Here is a 19,502-nt window from a genome sequence, read left to right as displayed (position 1 = left end):
AAAACAAAAACACAATTTATTATTTTGTCCAGTAAAAAAATCTGCTTGGCCAGTGGATCTTCTTATTTATCTGCTAATGCAGTTGTAATTTGTGGCTGAGTGTGCAGAATCAGTGATTCCACTGAAAAAAAGAAAATGAGAAAGCTACGTTCTGTTTCTGGTGAAGCATTGTAAACAAGGTGGAGTGTTGCTGGGACATGAGAGTAGCATTCATTCAGGTGACAAAATGTGATTACAATGTAAAACACAGAATTAAGATACATTCAAATATTTAAATTAATAAAAAATTGACCAAACCTATGTTAGATTGTATTATTTGTTGTGTACTTACTTTAAATTACCTCAATTATCACAGTTATCAAAGCCACAACAAATTCATAATTATAGAGTTGTAATGGGACTCTTGTCGTTGCAGCGCCATGACAGACACAAAATATTTATCGTTGCCGTGGAAACACGAGGTGTTACATCAAAGACCGCTATATAGAGAAGTGGGAACTGCTATTGAAAGCTGTGGTTATGGTCTGTACGTGCTGCTGTGATCATGTACATTATACTTGGATACAGTAGCTCATCATTAAACAGAACTCTTCTTAAAAAATGTATTGGAGGAAAAAAATGGAACAATGCTCATGAAGTGCAACAGAGGAGGAATCCCTCTATGATCAACTAATTACACATTGTGTAGTTACAACATTGACATCCTAAGGCCTCTGTAGATTTGCAAATAAATGTGTTTTTTTTCTTAGAGCTGTCAAAGCCAGACAGTCATAAAGGGAATGTAAGTAGTCCCTGGGCTTGTCACAACATAGTTAGTGAGACTACTTGAATTACCACTTACTCCCTCTATACACATTTGAGATACTTGTGCATTTATATCATGACCTATAAACTAATGTTTTCTTTCCCTGCATATTTTTTGCTGGTGAAAAGGTATCCTTGAAAAATATACCGCCTTATTTTTAGACATTAGCTGACACAAGGAGAGAAGCTATGCAAATTGCAAACTACTTTTTTTCGAAATGTGAACAGCGAACAAGAGAGAACATGCCGGATGATTTCTCCTCTAATGCCTCACTGAGTCATGTACCATGAAGCTGCAGAAGTTTAAAAAACTACTGAAACTACTCTGGGAGAGGGGTCCTCACAAGATATTAGTTTGTGTGCTTGACTCCTCCACTTCTCTTAACATTTCTCTCCAAGGACTAAATCCTTTTTGGCTGGGTCTAATTTATTACTGCAACCCCAGATGAGAGCTATAGTTTTTTTATTTATTTTTTTACTTTCCCTGCGTTTAAAAAGAGGGAGCTGTGATGCAGCTTGGCAGAGCCCTTAATGAAACCAGCAGAGGTGACATGTTCTTCCTGGAGCAGAGAGGGAGATTTCAAGTTGGCTGTAAGCACATCACCACATTATAACTCCATAATGTATGCTAAGCTGTGTCTTTATGAAGGCGGTATTAATGGGTGGGGTCGGTGTAACTGCCTTAAACAAGGGATTAGCCTGTCGCTGATGAGTCGGGGTTCTGTGATGGGATTATTTACATTGCTCTGGTGGCAGGGCGCAGGTGTCATTAGAAATACAAATCCCCTAATAAATTTCTGAAGTGGGGGGGAGCTTGTGAAGTACGAGGTGGATTGCAGAGAGTGCCGCCTGGAACAATGCTTGTGTCATCTGCAGTCTCACAGAATTTGCAACGTTAATCTGCAGCTGTATAATGAAGTTGAGAGTTTAAAAGTTTTCACTTTGTCACCGCAGTGTTTACTGATTGGCTGAAAGAGTGAATTAACAATGTTGTAATCAGAGGGGAATAAAAGCCCAGGCTTCAGATTCTTTGAGTGGCTGAGGCACCTGTGTTACAAACAGTCGCTGGGTAAATACAGTAATCCGATCACACGACCCCGAGTTATTTTCCTGTTCCCATAATTCCCTGCTTTTAGCCAGGCGCTGGCTTAGCATAACCTCCCTTGGTAACTGCATATTAACATTCCTTTAATCCTCAACAGAGGGCTGATGATAGCACATGGGCACTTTACAGACAGCACTCAGCCTTTTCTCAAGATTAAGCATCGTTGCCTTGACTAATTATTTCCTGTCCATCGCCTATTTCGATAGAATTGAGCAACCTTTAGGAGCATATTTATTGGTTGTGTTATCAACTCATATTACAACAATCAAATCAATTGTTAGCACAGCTCTCAGACTTTTTGAAGTCAAATAAAGGTTTCTTGAATTTGTATGAGTAACACTTAAGTTATACAGTTCTGATTAAGATTTGTTAAAACACTTAAGTGCTATAGTTGTGCTAAATAATACCTATCACTATTTGGCATACTCAGAGTAATGTCTTCAAAAGTCTTGTCCAACAAAAGTACAAATGGCATTTTCACATTAGGCACGATTTTTCTGTATCGTGCCCGAGCACAATTGCTCCTCCCTCCCCTCTCCCCCGCTAGTCTGCGTTCACATTAGCAATATCTTTCCGTTACACTTGTGTATGTAAACATTCGGATACAGCAGGGGACAGTATTCACCTATCCCATCATCAGAACATGTGCAGTATGGGAAACATGAAGGGGTGCTGCTTGTCAACAGATAAGGCAGGCAACTGCTTGGGGCCCCAGACCAGTAGGGGGCCCCTGGGGGCTCACTAACTTTGAACCATAGCAGCGGCCCAATTATGTGCAAATTTTGAAATGACAGTAGGAAACCTCCCTAAGGGGGCCCCACCTGACAGCACTCACTCTTGTTGCCCTGCTAAGCATTGCAACAATTATTACTGCGAAAACCAAAGTTTGTCAATGAAAGTCAACAGAGAACAATTAAGAGGAATTCTTTGTCTATATGGTAGTTCACTGAAACAGGAATGAAGAGGAAGAGGAGACAGCGGCACACTAATGGTGATAAATGCGGGTTGTAGGGCCCCCAATTATTTCTTGCCGAGGGCCCCAACAGACTCTTGAATCGCCACAGGTAACATGCAATACATGTTATCTGTGGCTGCATTAGTAAGTGCTTCTCTGTTTACATGACCTTTTGATTGTTCATTTCGATTGTTCTTATGGTTTTTAATTTAACACTTCTACTGTAAATGTGGCTAAATGTGTGCACCATGGAATCCAAGATGAATTTCCCATCAGGAACAAATCTTATCGAATCACATTACATCGTATCATATCCTGTCCTATCCTTTCCTATTGTATAGTGTCCAACAGTATCGTAACGTAGCAAACAATTTAAAAGTAGATATAATTCACAATGTTGGGTCTTCAGGATAATCGTATAAATGATTGATCCTTTTTCAAATGATCTGCTGGTAGCTGATACATTTCTTATTGATGAATCAACAATTTATTGCTCTTAACATAAAAACATGTTGTTGTAACGAACCTCTGATTATTACATTATGATTATTGTTGTATGGATTAATGCTCAATTTAATGATCAAGATTACTCAGGACTAACAACAACAAATCAATTTATTGTTCAGTTATTCGATAAGTAATTGATAATTACTTGATTCTTTTAGTTATTTCTCGATTCAAACACTCATTTGATTCCTTTCAACTCCTTCGATTGAAGAAATTGCCGCTTTTAAAAATGTTTTGGGGAATTTGGACAGTTGGTTTTAAAAAAGCAATAAAAATACTTCATTTTTGGCTCTGTGATAAAATAATTAGCATTTTTTTAAACATTTTGTAGAAAAGAAAAAGTTGTGGAAAAAAAATCCCATAATGAAGATAAATGTTAGTAGCAGCTCTGACCAAAGAATGCATTACATTTAAGAGACTGATTGTAAGATAACATTGATAGAATTATAACACAGTTAAATGTTTATACTTGTATATGCAAGGGCCAGCTATAATGTAAGCTACTGAAGAAACCACGGGGTAGCACAGAGAAAGCTTTGGGGAAAAGATGGTGATGTTTCCTTATGTCTAAAATGTAGAAGCTTATGTTGACAATAAGAGCTCTCAGCTTGGTCTTAAGGAAGTCACGGCTTATTACAGCGTAAAAGTGTAAATAAATGGCTATGGCATGCAGAAAATAAGCAGGGTAAGAGAATATTTTTAAATTAAAAAAGGCAGGATTTAGTGAGAAAAGAAATCCCAACAACAACTCAGAGTTCTTGTTGTCTCTGTGCCCGAGGTTATGCTGCATTTCTTCACTGTTCTCGCACAGAATGGGGCCCATAACTCAGAGAGACACAGTGGGAAAAATACATACACCTCACTGGGGTGAATTGTGCCTCATGTGCTATAGGAAATAGAAGGTGGGATATCAGGGTGTAGGGTCGGTAATTTAGCACTTTGTATACAGTGTCAAACTTCAATGTGACTATAGCTCAGACGTCAATGTTTGTGGGGTTTTCCCATTGCTGTCCATGTTTTATTAACTTCAACACTGCAAGCTTGAGATTTTTTTTTTTTTTTTTTGTCATTTGCACCACTTGATTAAAGTCAAGCCCTGACTGATCAGAGCAACTACATTTATCCATTAGACCCATAATGATCACTCTGTGCTACAAAATCCTGCAGACTCAGCTCAAAGATCATTCAGAAATTTCAGATTAATGTTTCACAGTACAAATGTAATTTCTCCTTTTCGTGCTACATATCAGCTAAATTATCCACAAAAGCTTGTATTAATCAAAGGTCCAGTGAGCGCTAATGCAAATGGGGAGTTTAATTAAGCTCCACTGTGATAAGTGGGTTGGATTGCTAATTAATCAAATTGACAGAGGGTCTTACATGGTCCATGAAAATAATGGGTGGTACAAGTTGATATGTAATGCAGAATTCTCCATTAATATAAAGTGTTTCCTGGTTAACTATGATTACATGTCTCTGGTAAACATTTTGAAAGCTGCATACAGCACATTAAATAAGATGTGGGGGAAAAAAAGTTAATTTGGTAAAACCTGCAAAGACATTTTCATGAATCATAAAAACTAAAGAGATGATAATGACATGATGGGTTTTTTATCATGAGTAATTATCATAGAGAAGCTGCAGACTAATTAGCATTAAATTTCACCCATTTAAAATGAAATTGGCAGTAGAATAATTAAGGACCAAAAAAAGAACATTGCCAGGCCATCACAGTCAAATCAGGTGTTTACTTATACACGTAAACATGTACTGTAGTATGGACACAGAGCTGCACTGCAAATCGATAAGCTATATATTGCTGGTTATTATTATACTGTATATATTTTTGCTTTCTTTACTCCTCTATGACAGTGAACGTATTCTCTCTGGGTTGTGAACGATAAAAAGACACACTATGTTCCATCTTGTTCTGATAATTCATAGTCCAAACAAGTATTTCATCAATTAAGAAACTGATCAACAGATGAAGTTACTTGCAGCCTGATGTATACTTGAAAATCAGGTGAAAATAGACAGGGAAGCTGTTTTCACACACAATACCATAAATATAATTCTCAAATCTTTGTGGTCATCAAAACAGAAAGAGCAGTGGAGGAACATTGCATCGTGAAGTTATACTATAAAAAGAATGGTTACTTTCTTATGTGAATGAGATAGAGAGATTGAGAGAGGGAGAAAGAGAGAGAGAGAGAGATTGAGAGAGATTGAGAGAGGGAGAAAGAGAGAGAAAGAGAGAGAGAGGGAGAAAGAGAGAGAAAGAGAGAGAGAGAGGGAGAAAGAGAGATAGAGATTGTTTTGTAATAGCAGCTTTAACAACATTCAATAAATACAAAATTAAAGTGAGTTCATACATAGTATTTAATAATATTTACACAAAAGGTAACACATAGGTAATGTATAGTCAATAATAAACAGTAGTCAGGACTAGGATATATTAAAGTATACAATAAAAAATTGCAAAAATGCAACTGCAAAAAGCAGAGTGGTAGGTGCAGAGGATACACTACTCCAGTTCAGTGTCCATGTGGGTTTGGCATGTGCAAATTTATTACACAGTCTGATCAAGTCAGATAAGAAAGAGCTCCTTTATCTTTCTTTGACATAGAACACAAAAGAAACACAAATCAGACCTGCAAAAGGCCAGATCTGGAAAATCAGCCATGCAGCATTTGGTCAACATCAACAAGGTGTGTTCAGCATTCAACATTATAATAACAAACATTTTGCAGCTTTACAGCCTACTTCACTGTAATCAAGTTTTTTTTTGGTCTAATCAGGCAGCGTAATTGTTCCATGTTTTTAATTCGTGCTCATTATCCTCAGCTTTTTATTCATCTTCAGCCTCCATTTGGTAAGAAGGGTGTAATACTTCTGCACAGATGCATGATATTGTCTGACCTGCTGTCTGAGCTCAAACCAGCCTTCTAAAATAACGATAACGATAAACAATAATTTTATTGTTTTTAGATTTGTCACAATCAAGTATTGACTGTAATGTGTGGTTTTCACCTAAAGTAAAAAGCTCTTTTATCATGCAGCACTTAAAATGCAGACTAGTTTTATTTTGTATTCTCATTTTTCATTATCTCAGTAATAAAATGTAATAAAGTGTTGATGCAATGTGTCGGCAGCACAACAATGTAATAAAAAAGAAACACAAAGGAAATCTATACTTGTTTGTTTGATATGATGATATATGAGCCAAAGGTAACAGATTTTAGATGACACTGTAACAAGACAACCTCTTAATAACCAAAAGGGAGCAGCTGAACTTTGAAGCAGCTTAAAGCAGAACGAGTCAAATAAAGGAAAGAGGGTACCAACAACACAGTTTGAATGAATTTCATATGACAAAACGTCAACACTGTGTAATCTGTGTCAGTGCACTGTACACAAAATAGTCAAAAATTCCACAAAATATTTGTTGCCCAATACTGCAAACAATGTGTTACATCTCAGTAGGTTTATTTGGTACAGTGTGAGTCACACTGGGTCACTTTAAAAAACACTCAGTATAAATTAGCATCTGATAATGCATACCGACAGATAGTGGATCACAACAAATTACATTACCAACACGTTTGAACCAGTCCAACATTGTTAAACTGCTCATCAAGTAGTATTTACTGTAATTGTGTAGATGTAAGCCTGTTTAACTCATAATTTGCACTAGGGAAGGACAAGTGGTGCCAGTTGCATGTTGCTCCCCTCCTCACTCAATGTGAGCAACAGCTTTTTTCTCAAAATATCAATAAATTGTAAACATGAATTAACATCTGACCAGTTGACCACCTTTTAACTTGAGGATCAAATTAGGTACCCTGAGTATTCATAGGTTGATATTACATGTATCATGTCAATCCTATTGTTAACTCTCATTTCCTGTAAGAGCCAGGTTTGCTTGCAGCAGGTACGTTTTTGTTGCTAAACAAGAAAAAAGGTGGCTGGAGATATGAACCAACCAGGTTTTCTGGGAGGAGGAGGCTTCCGCAAGCCAATGGCATTTGTTGAGCCGGAAATCAAGCTACTATCACGGCAAACAGCAGCTACAATAAACGATGGCTTCAAGGTAGAAAGTGTGAATCGACCTGTCCCGTTGCCCCACGTAGCAGGTTCGTAGCTCTTTTCCAACTCAGCACAGTTACAACAGCTGCCCTGAATGGAAAGCAGGCAGAGCAGAACCTGTCAAACCACAGACTGATCCTGTACTGCCGCACCATTTACGAAATGTTTTAGAGGCTTCTGGAACTAAGATTGGCTCTGTCAGCTGACCCTTCTGAAAGGTACACCACCAAGATCACCGATGCCACAACCCCCCAAATTGACTGATGACTACTGGCAGACAATTGAAGATATTTTGCCTGCACTTCCCTCTTTGAAGTGTGCAACAACAGCCATGTGTAGTGGATCTCATGATTGCACCTCCATGATGCAACCTGTCACCACAAGCCCCTTGACCAGACATCTAAAGCCACAAGATGGAGAGTCAGCCAAGGTGACTGAATTTAAAACTACAATAGCAAATTCCCTGAGAAAGGGTGTGTCCCCTGACAGCAGGATTAACCAAGGTATTTATTTGATTTTTTTTTACACCCATTATGTACTCTAATAAAATGCCAGGTATTTAGATGACACACAGCTACCATCACTAGTACAGCTGGGAGAAAAATCAATTCACTTAAGCGTCGTCAAGAAAATTTGGGACGATTAAAAAAAAATCTACGGCCATATCTGTTTACAGAAAAACAATCAAAAGTTAGCATGATAGCATTGGCCCACTAGTTTAGCCACGGATAGCTTACACACTACGTTAGTTTGTTTATCTTTTAGGGTATTTTTATCATAAACTGCTGGTGCTTAAATTCACACTTTACATCATAAAAATGATTATTATGTTCCTTTATAATACTCTTGGTAGTTACAAAGCAAAACATCAGTTAGTAGAATACCCTCAAAATTATATTGCCACTAAAAATTCAGTATACTAAAGTGAAAGTATTTAGGTTCTTTCTACAGCTTCTTTATAGCTATGTCTTGGGGGTTGAAATATATTTTGGCCAGTGAAATTTTTTGGGGATAACCAGCGATTGGCAGATGGGCCAAAAGTTAATTTTAGACCCTGCACATTACGCAGCAGGCACATGAACCTCTGTTTCCTGAAGCCGGCTGTTTGTGTGGCTGCCTGAGAGCGACTGACTGAATTTCACAATAGCCTCCCAGAACAGCCCAGATCTACTGGTGACCGTGATGTCCTGCCCCATACAGTGAAACATCCCAAACATCCTTTAAATCACAATTGCCTCAGCACTTGACACAATGTTCGGAGAGGATTACAGTCAGCACAGAGGATGATCATAAGTTGGATTAGTACTTTAAAGAGACTTGCAACCCACTCAACCAAACCCCCTGCAGTGGTGGCAAAGCAACAAGACCAGGTACCTGAGCATACCACCTACCTCCATACCTCCAATTTTAAATCACCTAAGGTATAGGCCTTTAAAGGAGCAAGATATCTACTGAATTAAATCATAAAATCACCTTACTTTATCATCAGACATTAAGGAAACATGCTAAGTTGAAGTGTTGGCTTCTCTGACGTCAATGCAGCAGCCACTATATGTCCTAGGTTTTTATTTTAGTCTGGAATAGTGTGCTTTTTTTTTTCACTAGAGAAAAAAAAAAACGTGGCCATTTTGGACGCCCCTCAGTTTGCCAGATATGAGATAACTGCACCCGTCCTGAAAAGCCTCGCCTTTTTTCTAATAAGCTCCTCAGCCAGAAACTTGGTAAAAATAGGATAAATATTGGAGATGATTTTTGAAAAATGGAGAGAGCTTGGAACAAAGAAAGGTTTCAAGACCAACGCAGAGCTGGTTGAACACTGAAGCTTCAGTGTCTGCGACAGGGCAATCGGCGTGCGCATTGACCCTGAGGAGGAGGGGGAGAGTGTCGCTAACAGTACTAGTAGTGACTAACTTAGCCTATTATCATCATCCTTAAATTTAACGTATGATTCACGGCTCATCATTTTGTGGTGTTATTATTGTAAAGGGAAAATTAGGCTTATAGGCCAATTTGATTACTCTTAATCTCTTAATGTATGATTGAGGCTGTTGATTGAGAGAGTAATGTGTTAAGCAACACAGAACAAAGGTTGATTCAGTCCAGCCCCGCTTGACATTTGACAACAGGATGTTAGTGTACAACAACGTAACGTTAATTGAAGGGCCGGCTACTAACTTGTTGCATTTGAAAAGGCACTTGATTTCCATTGTTGGCTATTTATTTACATTAATGTGGAAGTATTAGATTTAATGTTCTCTTCCAAGCACATTGCATACTATGTGGTAAATAGTATGCAAGGTCCGCGTCCGTTATATATTTTTAGAATGTGTAAGTACTTCTTCATAAAGTAATTAGAGTACTTGAATATTCAAGCGACTGAAAATGCCCATCTTGCTAAAGTAGTCAACACGCTATATTTAACTGTTCATAAGGTTGCTGGTGTTAGTCACTTTAGACACATCTACCTTTTTACAAGTGCTGTCAATCGATGATGTATCACAATTAATCACAGCCTTATTAATACTATAACTTACTTTAACATTTTAAGATACTTGATATGTTCCACGATTTGTGCAACAGTTTTCAAGTGGGGCCCAGGACACCCTGAATCCACCTCCTGGACCTGCCCATGTTGCCCAGCCAAAATTACCTGAACCTATCCAGCACTCATATAAAGGTGCCTATTATGAAACAGTAGGTATGCAAACACAGGACCACAACTGACTATTACATTTGCATTTTAAACAGTTTTAGAGTGAGTATAAGTGTATGTTTTCCATTAATGCCTGAGAATTAAAGACAATGAATGGCTTTCCTTACCTTGTAACAGCTTTTTTGACGTTCATTATCTTCTGCAGTGACAGTTTTGAAGTCGAATCCCCCAGTAAGAAGGCCACTTCATCTCCTCGTGCTGTGAATGACCCGATCTGGAGATGTGATCCTTGAGTTTCTGAAAATATCATAAACAGGATATGTGTGTTACCTGATCTTTTGCCTGTTTCCTCATATTAAAAAAGAGATTGCATTATTAAATGCAGTTCTCATACTTTACTTCACTGAAATGAATAGGAACCATCAGGCTTCATGATCATGTTTTAGCACTTCATGACTTGAGTCAGATATGACCTACTGGCCCGCTTTCTGCTGCTAAGTAACATGAGTACATGACTCCCTTTCTCTGCTGCAAGTCTGTATCATAATGTGGCAAGTACTGGGTCTAACTATAGACAATGTTGCTCTGATGAAGCAAACAGACGTAAGTCGTACATATACAGCAATTAGTGAGCATACTTTTTATGTTGAAAAAGAGGAGAGGTGGTATATTTAATAATCCCTCATAAGAAGTGAGGTATGCAATGTGGTACACCAATTGCCAAATTCTGGGCCAAAATCCTGTGCCAATATTACAAATAAACTACTTGGATGATTGATGTTTTAACTTTTACCTACTTTATGCAATTGAAAGAGAGTAATATTATTAGATTAAAAAAAACTGCTTCAACCTGCTATCTAACTGGAAAAAAAACTGTTCTCACATAACCAGACAAAGCTTTCTGGTGACATATATTTCTTGCCGGAAGGCGGGAAGGGTTCAATCCCCAGTTGCTGGGTCATTTTGAAGTGTCCTTGGGCAAGAACCACAAATTACTCCCTGTGCATCCCTGTGAATGCACTAGAGCTTCAAAAGTTAAATCCACAATACCGTGGACAGAAAAGTTATCAGAAACTACTACATAGAATCATATTGTTGTTTTCTGTCAGTTCCACCCTATCCAATATACATTTTGGCTACCATCATTGTAAATGGTTTATCTTTGCATTTTGGACTGTTGGTCGCATCTACCGAAATAATAATAAATGCATCATTTGCTGGTGCCCAAATCAGTAAAAAAAAAAAACATACAAAACATTTAAGTAGATGACCACATTTTGTCCAAAAGACTGAACAGAAAAATTACTTCAATGACTTCTTTCAAATCTATCAACATTTATTTTAAAAACCAGGAATTTAACCCTGCTGTACTTCTTATGTAAGTATACATAATATATTTTGTATACCACCTTCAAGGTGCCCTAATAAAACAATTGCGTTTGTGGTAAGATACAGTACCTGCAGTGTGCCTGTAAAATTTATGGAAGTTACAGCCAGAACAATTTTTGGTTCACAACACTCAATGTTGCAGAATGTCATTATCTTCAGTTTCATACCTTAAAACTATATGGCCAAATTCAAGCATCATTTAGTGATATTTTCCTTTTTTTTGTCATGAAAACAAATGATTAAATACAAAGCAAACTGGAAAAAAAAAAACAGAAAGACAGGTGAACAGGTAGGTATACAGAAAGGCAGGTGGATAGATGGACAGAGAACATGTGTGCTCAGTGAAGCTCTAAGTCTGAGATTACTCAGTATGCAGTTGTACAAGACGAGACAAGATTTTTAAAGAGTGAAGACTGGTGCACGCAAAGTCTCATAAATTTGCCTTTCCTCTCCTCAGCTCTTCACTCTTCTTTTATATTGTATCTGTGCCAGCAGTTGCCATAGAAACATAACTTTATTATCCAACTACCCTTTACTACCTTGTGGGAAATATCTTTGTCCACTTACATTCTAATTATGTTGTGTGAATACTAAGCTGGCTCTTCATCTACAAGGTGTCAGAGAGCAATATGATAACTCCTTATAAAGATACAAAAAAGTATAATATGGGTGTTTGTGTGTTTGATATATCAGAAAGACACTCGCGTCATCATCTCCTATATCCTAGTGAGTTTACCAGTATGAATTTACCATATAGTATTTATTGGTTATTTGATTGAGCTCCTTTATTTGCCCCACAGAAGAGAGTGGTTGTTGTTGTTGCTGCCTCAGTGTTTTCTGCAACTCCCTCTGTTGAAAGCACAAACAGTAACAGAAGTTCAGTTGAATCTGGAGAGGCTGCAAATACACAAATAAAGAAAAAAAAAAGAAAAACAAACTGAACTGTACAGAAACGTTTGAAACCTGGGTAGGAGGAGTGATGGGACATTCCACAAATTTGATAGAACTGAAGGATAAACATAGTTTAACTGAGAAACACTGGATGCAAGACAAACTTTGTGCAAGACAACTTTGCAGGGCACCTTTAGATAAGGATTTAAAACTTGTTGCAAGATGTTAGCAGAACAGAAGACTGAGTCACACAGCAAGCGCAACTTAGTCCTGGTCTATGACAGCCATCATAAATATATCATTTAAAACTCAGCAGCACAGACTGAAGAGGGTCGCTATCTGTTGAGTACAGTGGCCATTATAGACAAAAGACAGACAAACAGGGCACAAACAGTAACTGAAATGTAGTCCAATCCAGACAGATCGACAACACTAATCTGTGGTGTTCTAAGACATAAAAAAAATTATGCATTCATTTAAGACCTTAATTAATCGCAATCAACTATTTAATCAATATATATATATATACGTTTTTATATATATTTATATACATATATACATAACACAAAACAGGAAAACTTTTAAGAAACGTCCAGAAAGCTTGTCAAGTAGAGTGATGGACCTTATCTGACCCAAAGCAGACAAAAAAACTTCTCTTGTTAAGGCTCATTGGCAGGCAGTGAGAAGAAAGAACAAGACCAAGAGAAAGGGGCCGGAGGTATACGGACGTCCCAAGAGGGCAGCAGAAGGCAAAATTTCAGAAAATTCAACATCTGCTGTCACGTTCTCCGCACGAAGCTCTGCTCTCTGCTCTCTGCACTGCTCAAATATTTTACCGGCAAATCACCACAATGATGGGAATGTGATAACAGCACAAGAGGAATATTATTAAAAGGAGTGAACTATCTCGTGAGGGTTGTTCTCAAGAATATGAGGAAGATCTCTGTGCCACATTGCAGGCAGGTGTGTGCTGCAGTCCAAATACTTTCATTGGAAATTGATGGCTCCGCAAGAGACAGGCCAGCTTTTGATCAAAGCTCAGCAACTGACATCTCAACATATGCTGGATGAATTATTAAAAATACAAGTGACCCCTTGTGAAGAAATAAATTGGTGCTCCTCCTGCATCGGCATATATGCAATATGTCAGCTCCAGAGGCGAAGTGGAGGTCATATTTTATTAGCTTAAATCAGACTGGCAGCCTGTCACTCCAAACGGATGTGTCATGGACGGCTGCAGCTCGGCTATACATCTGTAAAGACCTGCTGCCGTTCACACACTGAGGGTAGGGAAGCGTTTCAGCAGAGATCATTAGTGTTGGATTGAATGATCAAACACATTTATATTAGAGAGGGAGCTCACTAAATTAAATGATTTAAATAGAGTTGAATAAATTAGGGCCTGTGGTTAAATTGATGTCTTTTGAATCATATAACAAGGCTGATGAACATATCATTGAAAGTATAAATTTGCTCTTTAGTTTGTTGTGTTTTAATAAAGTCACAAAATGAGATGATTTAAGCAGATATGACAGGAGAAAGCAACAACACAGCAATCTTGTGTCTGTGTTTTGATAGGTCTTTGTTATTCAACACAACCCAGGAGCCTGCATTTATCACTCAGGTTCACACTCAGATGGTTGCAAAAGTATTGTATCATGAGACACCCACTTTCCATCACGTTATCAACATGACATCAAAACGGACACAGAAAGAACGGCAACTCACCCTCAGAAAGAGAACGCTACATGTTGTTTGCACGATTTTCTCTTTAACGCAACGTTCATGGATGCTCTCAATCTCCAGAAACAGGCCCGGTGGGGAGGGGTGTGCGCCGTCAGATGGAGCAAAACCGTGGCAATGACGGAAAGCAGCATGCAGACTATGTGGAAATTGCGGGTAACACTGGGATGGTCTAGTTTGCATGTGCACATGGGTGAAAAAATACACATTCCACTACACTACTGCCTCCTGTTACCCTTCTCACCTATAAACAGGTGGCAGTTATGCACCTATAAAGGGTAACAACATACCAGCAAAGACAGGAAAGAAGTACTCTTGCCGTATATTTCATCTTAAAGAGTGCAGATTTTCTAGCTTTAAGAGCATTCAACTTTACATATTTGCAATGAAAAATGATTCAACTTCTAAAAGCACTGGATGGAAACATAACTTTAGTTTGTTCACTAGAAAACACCAAAGATAAGGGGCTGTTTATCCTTTATATTTTACTTAACCCCCCAATTTCAATCATTGACTTTACAAATGATCTTCATACAGCACATTTTTGGGCGCTGTCCAAAGCCGTGTTTATGCTGCTAGTGATATATATTTTGGAAACCTGATCTAACCTAGTCTTCAATTGGTTGCTAATTACTTTTAATAAAAAAGGTAAAATACAACTTTTTAACCTTTATTTTAAACCTACTTTGTAAGCTTTAAATATGAATCAAATGTCCTATAAAAAATAAAGCTATGGTCAAGTGGCTGTGGTTTATAAGGCAGGGCTGCTATTCACTGTGGTCTGCTTACCTGAAGCATAGAAAAAGTGGAAATAAGCTAACACTTCCCATCCTAATTATTCACTTGCTCATCACCAGGGGACCAGCTCCTGTTCCAGGGCCAGCATCTTGGCAGGAGCATTCCTAATACACAACATGCACGTCTTTTAGGGTGGGAGGACACACACGCAACACACAGTCTCTGGATAGTCTTGCTGTGAGGAGACGGTGAGCCATCATGCTGCCCAAACAGTGTCTGCTTATTTATACCCTATCCCTGTGAGTGTGACTTCATGTGGAGTGACACTCTGCGGTGAGGCTGGAGCAGGGAAGGACTGGTTTGGACACTGGCCAGAGACAGGGCCAGAAAAAGAAACACAGAGGAGGAGACAGAGACTTGGCCACTTTCACAGTGATCACTTAAACGTTCAAACAATCAGAGCTTTAATTGTGTCGAGGAGATGCTGTGTGTGTGCCGCTGATTACCATTGACACCTTAGAGTATCCTTGCACAACTACATTCCTCAACATTAGCCAGTGGGAAGGTCCTTTGGAGTACCCAGAACACCTCGACAGTGTCAGTTTGAGCAGTACTGTTGACTGTCCCCATAAATACAGATTCACAACCTTCTATTTATCAGCCACTTCAACTACATACTCAGATGTGACATTATTCATACTCAAGGTAGTAAAATACAGAGCTTTAAGTGTCCTCTGCTTTTATGTGAGTGACTTTATCCGAGTAGTAACCCAGGCAAAGGATAGTTACTTATGTTGATCAAGTCTAAACTACAAAATGCCACCTTTGCCTTTTCTCTGAGCTTCTGAAACCTGATGTTGAGCATTAATGCAGTGTGGAAGCACTAGCAGGAGACCTACAGTGCAGGCACAGAAGTGTACTAGACTTTAATTTATGCTAAGTGAAAATAATTACCATATGTCTACCATAAGATCAGTGGTGAATCCTGAGCTTGCTCACAGAGGGAATTGATTGGCCTTCTGTTGTTAATCAGCAGTTGTTTTAGAGGTTGTGTCAGATGGCACAGACTCTGGCTTCCTGCTGGATAAAATATGGGACTGTGCATATAAAGATGGCCTCTTAATCCAAACCAAGTGAACCTAGCAAGTAGATCAAAGGAAGCAGCTGGTTTAGGCGATGCAGGATCACCCACTCCCTTTCTCTCTCTGGCTGCTTTTAAGGGGGGCGGACCAGCTGAAAAACGCCTGACAAAACTTCAGAGAGCTGCCAGGAGCACACCTGTCTCGGCAGAGTTGGGCAGACAGTAGGCCAACCAAGATATGGGTGTAAGTGGGTGCAATTTGTAGCCTTGACTGCCATTAGTTTAGAATGCATCTGAAGCCTCCATCAGAAACGATCCGGCTCGGCTCATCAAATCAGCTTCACGGGATGTGAAAACCCGGTGTGAGAATTGTTCACTTCTGCAGTTACTCTCGGGGGCCTCTGTGGGAGGGAAGGCACTTCAACAAATAGACGTGCCATAAATTGTGAGGAGAAAAGGTCTGACAGATGAACAGATGGGTTCAGTATATTACTCTCTCTGCCCGTCCACCTTCGGCTGATGAAGTGAGGTGAGGAGCGAGAGAAGAGGTGGAAGGAAATGATCTGTGTCAATGCATTAGAACCAAATTGCTCCTTCACCTGAACATACAAATGAGACCCGACGGCGTGTGCAATGTCAGAGCAATTAGAAATCCTGTGTTTAGAGGTTAGATCTCTTTCTGCATCTGATGTCTCCTGAGTGCATAGCTCCAGCAGGGCGGACACCGACACAAGGCAATCATTAGTGTAATTGATATTAGCAGGCCTATGAAAGCGAAGGGCTGAAAACAAACAACTTACTTTACACGGTCTAGAATACAAATCATTGTTTTAAACTGAAGTGCAAATCATTTGCCCTCAGTTTCATGAAGTGCAAATTGTTTGGGAGGAAAAAGCAGCTGTTTGCAATTTAATACTATCATTACCCTATTTTCCAGCCCATTCTGGTGTGACAGTAGAATTTAAAGAACTTTAATACTAAAGCATGCAAGAAATGTTATTGTGCATACTGTGTATTTTATTCGGATCATTTGGCAAGTCCTGTAGCAACAAAAATCTGCTCCTGCACGCTGTCAACACAAGATTATTCTTTTTTCGATGTTTAGTTTTCTGTCAGGCCACTGTTGTCAAGCATTTCCTCAAACTAACTGACCTGCACACTCACAAAGATCTAAAACCAACAAGCAATCAAATATCCATAAAAAACATTACCTGCTGGGCAGGAAAATATAAGAAAAAATATAAGAATCCACTAAAGCCAACATAGCAATGGTAATATTCATATTCCCTCTTAAAAGTGGAATAATACCACAGTATTAAAAATCAGTTCTGAGTATAAGTTCTCCAGTCCTACATTAAGTTACTGTGAGGAGTTTTGAACTGGTTTTTGAAGAAGTCTCCATTTAATAATGATGCCTCTAATAGACCTACGAAAGAAAAACAGAATGTTACATTTTCAGCAGCCTTTTCAAGTACACAACCATCAAAGTAAGAAGCCCATTAATCTGCACTGAGAATGAGAGAAATAATTCTCTTCAGAAAATACAAGCATATACAGTAAAAGGACAGGGATGTACCTCAATTCAATGTACCTCAATTCCTCACAGCTGCTTACATACAGCGTTTACTTTTAAAGTACTCATGAAGTGGACACTGTCCCTTTGCTTTTGTGGTGATATATTGCTTTCAGGATGTGTGCTAGAATAATGAGTGTATACATTCATGAAGTACACAGGGTTACTTTGACTGAAGAAATAAAACAAAAATCATAATGTGACCGATCATGTGACCGACAACTCACTTCAGCCAATTGGTGTGCTATTTATATTGGCTTAGTCCCATTTAATTTCAAGACCTAAGTGTCAAAAGGTTGTGATGACTGAAACGTTTTGTTGAGGAAGTCCAAAGATATTATACCCAATTGTGATCAATTCAAAAGAGAAAGTATGGGTTGTTAAATGCAGAATTCGACCTCTGGAATACAGTTTTGTCCTTTGCTTTCCAACTGAAAGTCTTTCAAAACCTTTTACAGACTCATGATGATATAATGTACGTTCACATCAGGGAGCTGACACACACAAAGACAGCCTCACGATATCAGCCACAAAGTCATTCCACTCGAGCACATAGTGCATAATTGCCTTGCTCAAGGGCACTTCGGCTGGTAAGAAAAGAGAGCGCACTGCAGTATTTGTTCACTATTCCCTTCTAGGTTTTTGGGGGTGCCAGGGGTTTAAGCCAATAATCTTCCAATCATGGACCTATTTTTATGTGCTTTAGGCTACTTCTGGCACCAGAAACCCCACTGCAATTATCAGGTCATGAAGATGTCTCTCAGAATTTTGAGCAGGGAGAAAATATGCATAACTTCTCTGTTTTGTCAGATCATTTATGGAGGCTATCAGGTGCTGAATTTTATCTGCTTGTCACAGAAAGCGGTTTTGCTGATAGCTTTTAACAAGTTCAGTGTCTTATCTCTAGCTGATGAAAAGGGTCATCTTCAGTTTTAATGGATTATAACAAACAGAAGGTGGTAAAGTGATGGTTTTATTTAGCAACAGGTTGAAAAAGTTCTACTGGTGTTGAAGGGACTTTGATATGACGATCAAACATCAACTCCAAGGGATAAAAATTAACCTGTTTCTAATAAAAAAATATGAAAGGTGAAACTTTGGTATTTTGCACAAAGTTTCACAAAACTTTCAGACTTATTGATGTTTCTCTTGAGTGGTTATCACAAGCATTTCTTTATAAATTTAATTTTTTTTAAAAAGTGAGTCTATAGTTCAAGGTAAACTGCCTTTCTTGTAGACACAATGTAAATGAGATAAAGAAGCAGCAGTCAGTAATTCACTCGCTTGCAAATAGAAATCTCTTCTCCAACAAAACTCAATCTATTCAGTCATGAAAGTGTTTGTGAGTGATGTACGTGGTTAAGTGAAAATGAAACAGTGAGTGTAAATGTCAAGTGTAAACAGAGAAGTGTAAACAAATGAAGGTGTCCAGAGCAACATTGTCTGTCACTGCAGTTGGTTATGACTGATTTCTAGCTGAGCGATAAGGGGGAATGGAGAGCGGCGATGCAGGATTCCACATGCAGCTCACTGTGTTTTTCCACTCTATCAGCCAACATGTCACTTCTCTGCGGCACTTATCGGAGCACCTTGACAGTGAATTAGAAGCTGGTTTGCAATATTTACCTTTCAATTGAGAGAAGGATGAGATTTTCACAGCGTTTTATAATTTCTACACCTCGACTAACAAGGTCAACAAGTACGATAACGCTCAGTGTTGAGAAAGGAGACAAAGAATAATCTGTGGGCTTGTTTGTCAGGAGCAGAGTGGTTCAATGTTAAAAGCTAAAGCACTCAGTATTGAATATTTAATTTTAATAATCTTCGCCTCTTGTATAATCATACCATGAGATCCTTGCAAACATCGGATACACACGTGATGTTCCCACCTAGCCTTTGCAAGCCTCTGAATTATTTCTCCTTCATTAGCATAGCAGATTGATATAATCACATGCTCTTCTTAATATTCAGTTTACT

At 38.6% G+C, this 19,502-nt stretch overlaps 1 protein-coding gene and 1 long non-coding RNA gene across 2 annotated transcripts in view; one reads left to right on the top strand and one right to left on the bottom strand.

The window, feature by feature from the left end:
* Window positions 1–19,502, top strand: part of sowahd (sosondowah ankyrin repeat domain family d) — a 257,121-nt gene that overhangs the window by 80,054 nt on the left and 157,565 nt on the right. The window lies entirely within an intron of this gene.
* The window catches only part of LOC132981524 (uncharacterized), an 82,976-nt gene that overhangs the window by 58,944 nt on the left and 4,530 nt on the right, over window positions 1–19,502 (bottom strand). Inside the window, exon 2 of the long non-coding RNA XR_009674587.1 lies at window positions 10,278–10,407. This is a non-coding gene — a long non-coding RNA (uncharacterized LOC132981524). The remainder of the gene's footprint in view (window positions 1–10,277; window positions 10,408–19,502) is intronic.

The sequence above is a fragment of the Labrus mixtus genome, chromosome 10, assembly GCF_963584025.1.
Source record: "Labrus mixtus chromosome 10, fLabMix1.1, whole genome shotgun sequence".
NCBI classification, from domain to species: domain Eukaryota; kingdom Metazoa; phylum Chordata; class Actinopteri; order Labriformes; family Labridae; genus Labrus; species Labrus mixtus.
Note: the sequence above shows the minus strand (reverse complement) of the source record. Positions and strands in the feature narration are given on the sequence as shown.